Consider the following 6,020-nt stretch of genomic DNA (forward strand, 5'->3'; position numbering starts at 1 on the left):
GGGAGGGGTTGAATCTGTGGGCAGTCCTGCCTATAGGTTGCAATTCATGAGGCCCTAAAAAACAGCGCTCATCCTGTTCACGTTATAAACAGTCTGACACAAAAAACTCTGAACACACGCAAGGACCAAGATGATTGGTTTGTGGTGTTATTACAATAACAAGGAGCTCTTCCAGCCTGCTATCTAGGGTTAACAGCACACTAGATGATGTTCAAATCTAAACTGACTAAAAAAAAAATGTGGAAGACCGCAGACATAGGAATACTTTCAACAGACTGTAAACATTGTAATCCTCACAAACATACACATTAGATGATCCGGCCTGACCTCCAACCACACCTCTGGCGTTTTTGGAATTGATTTTACACTTAAGAGAATATGAATGAAATCCTGGCTGAGATGAAAGTATATTTATGTTGATGTTGTTGAGTAGTAAAAGTACGTAGCATTTTATAGAGCCGTGGTTTTCAAACGTTTTTTGCCCAAGGCACACCTAAAGTTAAGCCAAAATCTCAAGGCAGACCATATCCATATTGATACAAAATAGATTCTTTAAATAATGTAACAGTCAAGGCTGCCTATAAGGGGGGATGATGGCGAGAGCTTTCTGGGGCCCAGCCAACTAGGGGATCATGGAGGTCAGCAACACCATGATCCATTGCTAAGTTAAACTGTGATAACCAATATATTTAACCCAAATCATAAACACTCTTATCAAAGCAACAAAAAATTGAAACATCAGGATGCCAGAAAATAAAGTAGAAGATACTGAGACAACTTTAGTTGAGAAGAACTGAGTAATTGTAAAAAGAGACAACAAATAGGTTGACATGGCAAAATTGGGCAAAATATGGCAAAACATGGGCAAAAATTGGTTAAGAATGATTATTTTAAATGTGACAAATTTGGGCAAAAAAAAGTATCCAAATAAAGACAAAAGTAAGCAAAAATTGGCAAAACGACTGCAAAAATTGGTTGGAAGTGTAAAAAGGTGGGCAAAAAAATTGGCAAAAAGTCGCAAAAAAGAGTTAAAAGTTGACAAAAAGTTTTTCAAAGTGATGAAACAAATTTGCAAAAAATGGCCAAACAATAGCAAAACTAGGTGAAACTGGCAAAAAAAAAAAAAGTATCATAAATGGGTTGAATGTGGCAAGAAAGTTCCAAAAAGTGGCAAAAATGTGTCAAAAGTAGCAAAAGAATTGGCAAAATGGGTAAAGAAAAATGCCACTTGGTTAAAAGTAGCATGTATAAATCATTTCAACACCCAAACCCAGTAATAGCTTGTCACTATTTTCAGCTCTAAATGAGGAAACTGTTAGCCAGGATACAAGCACCAATGCTACTGTTCCAACATGAATGCATTGATATCAAGAAATCACAACTGGGGAAGGCCCATTCTCTGGGTTTTTTTCAGGGACCCAGCCAGGTCTGTAGGTAAGCCTGGATACAGTGCTTGTCATAGAGTTGTAATAATAACATACAGTTGTACAAATTCCCAAGGCACACCTAGACTTGCCTCAAGGCACACTAGTGTGCCTGACCACACCATTTTAGAACCACTGGTCTAGATGACTCTTCCCAGTCAGCTAACTTTCCACTAGTCCGTCTCCAATCCATCACAACTGCGCTGAGGTTTAACTGCATGCCCTGCTGTCTGTCAGCACCCACAACACAACAGTGGTTTTAAGTTCTTTGGCCCTCAGGGGCCTCATCCTGGCCTGGGGCCACAAGCATTTGCCTGCTTTGCCTGTTGAAAAACAACGCTTCTGTTTACATTCAAGAATAGAGGAAAATATCAGAGTTACAAAAAAAATCATTAAATGTATTTACATTTATGTGTTTAAAAAGTTAGCGCTACAATCAGAAACATTTTCCATTTTAATCATTGATAATCAAGAATGATTAAAATAAAAATGATTTTGTTTGTTTGTTTGTTTAAAATGTCTTCCTGTTTATTAAACGAAAAGGTCCAAACAAGATATGACTCTACATACATTATATAAACAACAAATGTTTGAGTGCAAAAGAAGTGGATTTTTTTTAATTGAATTGAATTGAATTTTTTTTAAACATATACTGAAACAGATAATTTAATGTAAAAATGTAAAAGGACTTAGCTATATGGCTTAGTAGCAATAAACAGCTTGTTGTATCTCGTTTGTGGCCCCGTTGAACCATGTGGAGGGCCGATAAGCTGTTCAAAGCTGTTTGTATTATTGTTGTGTTCATGCAGAGAGACCAAACGTCCCGGTTCCATCATTTCCAAAAGAGGGGAAGCAGTTTCCCATGGTTCTGCTGGGTTGTCGCTTTCATGTGGAAACAGTCTCTGGGTCCCTTCAGCCCCTCTGTTGTGACAGAGGATAATGAAATTCATGACATCTGCCATTTGTTAGCGTGTTTGGTGTAACTGATCTCCTTTTAATCTGTGGACTTCTAACGTGTGTGCAGCTCCACAGCTGGACTGAAGCAGATGGATCCCACGGTCTCTCTGGAGCTGCAGCGGGCCGGACTGGGGCTGGCATGTTTCCTGTACTTTTCTCCCAAAGCTTGAGACACATAGTGCTGAAAACATTACATTCAACCACTGTGGTCATAAGCACATTTTAGAAAAAACAATGCATTTTTTTAAACATGGTCACCTATTGTACTCTTCCTGAACTGATCCAAAGTCTGCAGAAAAACCTGTATGTGAATGTAAAATATACTTGACCTTATGACATTAAGTCCTCTATAGAAAGTCAAGTCACACATAAAGTCTCTGAATGAAACAATGTTTAATATTACATTTTCAGGTATCAAACACCCTTTTACATCAACTCTGATCACAGGAAAGACTCACTATGTTTCCTATTACCAAAACCTATGTCATCTAAGTAGCTGATAGGAACTTTAATGGTTTCAAAGATATGTGAGGCAACTTTAAAGCTGCAATTTTCATGACTTTACAATCAGCAAAAAAGCAACATACTAGCTAACATATTTTAAGCTAAACTCACAAAGCAGCTATGTTATCTACATAGCTACAGTGCTTAACAAATTTATTAGACCACCCTAACCCTAACCAAAGTAAGGTGTATGCTGCCCTACATGAACAGCATTGGTAATTACCAAAATCATTTTTTATGTTTCTGCAATGGTTAATACATCAATATATAGAAGCTCTTTAACCCAAATGATATTTTTAATGCTAAAATATATTGTTATCCATGAATTTTCAAATTTACTGATTTACCAAAAAAAAGAAAAAATAGCAAAGCACATTAATATTTATTGATTAATATGTCAAATCATAGTTATTTACTTGCATTCCTGAACAGAAAAATGAGTTTTAGTGGTTGTTTGTTATGCTTGATTTATTTCTGACTTGTCAGAGAAGCCCAGTGAGCCAGCTCAAATTTGGGTGAATTCAGTTTGAAATTCCTCATTCCTGTCCAAAATGGTAAAACATGGAGAGCTCACTGAAAATGAAAGAGTCCGCATTAAAGCACTTCATGATGCTGGATGGTCTCTGAGACAAATATGACAGGTGGTCTAATAACTTTGTTAAGCACTGTATGTAGCTAACGTAGCAATATAGCTAACATAGTTAAAGCTAAGCTCACAAAGATGCTATGTTAGCTATGTAGCTGCATTCTCTATGTAGCTATGTTAACCTTAGCTATGTTTGCTAAAGCTCATGTTGCTAAATCTATCTATCTATCTATCTATCTATCTATCTATCTATCTATCTATCTATCTATCTATCTATCATCCCAGTAAATTTTGCTTACTGCACTGGCAGACATGTTCAGGTTTTACAACCCATTAAAGCTTTTGTGTGTTTATCTTGAATTAAGATTTCTTATTGAGACATATCACAAAATAAGCATAATAACTTTTCTTGTTTTAAACTAGAAAATGGATAAATACATCTGCTCCTGTTTGGGTTTTTGTAGTGTAAAGATCCCTGACTTTCAACTAAATGCTCTTCATGTGCATATTCATTTTAAAAAGTATACTAAACCTTTGTTTAAAAAGGGTTAAAAAACTTAAAGCATTCCTCTCCTCCCTGGTTGGGTTACAGGAATACATCAGGCTAACATTTATCTGACCCTTTAATACCATAGATAAAACCTTGTTGGCCTTGTAACTGAACCTTTCTCCATAACATTATCTTAAAAATTTGACTGGTATGTGAAAGATGGGGCAGGTATTCCTGGAAGCACATCAGAAGCTAATTTGTTGTGGATGGTTTTGCTCAGATAGGAGACTGAAACATCAACAGTGTCAGAGTCAGCTCTTCATCTGAGAGCAGGAACGGCTGAAATGGATTCAGTCAATCTTCATTCCTTTCAAACCTTCTTCCCCCGTCCTCTACCCTCTTCATAAAACCTGGAATGTGCTTCAAAGAATGCACACTATCTTTCCTCCATGAATAAAACATCTGTCACTCATCAGCTGGTACAATATGTGCCGATTTAACAGAGCATAACAGCTCTGCAAGGAGAGGAAGCTCCAGACTGTACAGACTACTACGGATCCCAAACATAACCCGGCAGAATCAGCCACACTTTGGAGCTTATTTTGGGTTATATGGGCATAGATTTGGTCAAAGTGGAACAGAACATAAAATGTATTTTAGTTTGGTATCTTCTTAAGCATACATGTCTATAAATCAGTGCAAGTGCATGGTCTATTTCAGTATCTTTTATATTAAAAAATTTCCTGTCTGATTGTCTGACTCCAACGTAAATTCTGCAGGTTTTCACTGATTGTGATTTGATTAATTGAATGTGTGAACAAAAATAGCGTAAAGGTCCCCTGTTGATAGTCTGTGCTTTGTTGGCACAGCATGGTTCAGACGGACTCGACACACCTTGTTTGAAACATTAGCATGTCTAGTGAACCTTTTAGTTTTCAGAGAGTAAGAGTCTGGAAAAGAAGTCATTCTCATTTACCTGACTTAACATAACATTCCATGAGTAAGACTTTTATTTACCTTTATGTTTGTTTAAGCTAAATCTCAAACATAAAATTATATTTGCAAGCATTACTTGCCATGATGTATAAATATCAAAATCCAGTAACATCATAGCACTGGTACCAACACATCCGATACCTACTGTACTGAATTACATTACAGATTTCTGTGCTTATTTCAGTACTTCACAACCCCAGTGTGATCCCCGTCATTCCAATGGAAAGTCATGAAATACATTATGTAAAGAAGTAACACCTGTTTCCTTTACATATATGTTATATTGGCATCTTATTTCTGAATCAGTAATGATGAAGATGATGAATGAAAGCTGTCTATAGACACTTTCTATTCAGCTGCCAACTTTAAAGGGGGGGGGGGGGGTTGTTATGTTTTGTTTTGTTTTTTTTCTTTAAAGCATCAATTCATGCACCACGTACGCACTAGCAACTTTTAAAAAGATCTAGCACTGGTATCAGAAAAAATCCAAATGATACCCAGCCCTGCTTGTAATTATGTCATCTGATACATCTGCAGGTGAACTCAAAATAATGTAAGTACTAGTATAAACTGAAAGCTGGTTGAGTCACTGGAATTAACTATATTGCTGTATGGAAAACTGCATTTTTAGACCAATGTCTGTGACAGTGTTAAAGTGTTATACTACAAATTTTAGCTCTAGACTTTTCTAAGTCATTATGAGTTTGAAAGATATAGGTAATTTCCAAGAGTATCTGATAAAAGATGCTATTGACTTCCAAATGTCAAATTTGGAGATCACAAGGGCTGATATTTGCTCAAGGCTAAATATCTCTGACACTACTTCTTCAATTCTGACTTTCATTTGAAGTGCAAAAACTGAGTAGGAGGTCAACTGCCTTAACTTAAGAGTGTTTCTGTGTGCAGGGGATAGCAATTTATCTGCCCCCAAAGATCTTCTCATCTTGTTTTTTTTATTTTTTTATTTCTTCATTCTGATATTAAGACTATTTGAGCATATACAGCACATTTAGACCTAGGAAGCTGGCAGGAGCTCCTTGTTTAGTTTTAGGTTGTTTTGACC

This window comes from Cheilinus undulatus, linkage group 1 (assembly GCF_018320785.1).
Source record: "Cheilinus undulatus linkage group 1, ASM1832078v1, whole genome shotgun sequence".
In the NCBI taxonomy this organism is placed as follows: Eukaryota; Metazoa; Chordata; class Actinopteri; order Labriformes; family Labridae; genus Cheilinus; species Cheilinus undulatus.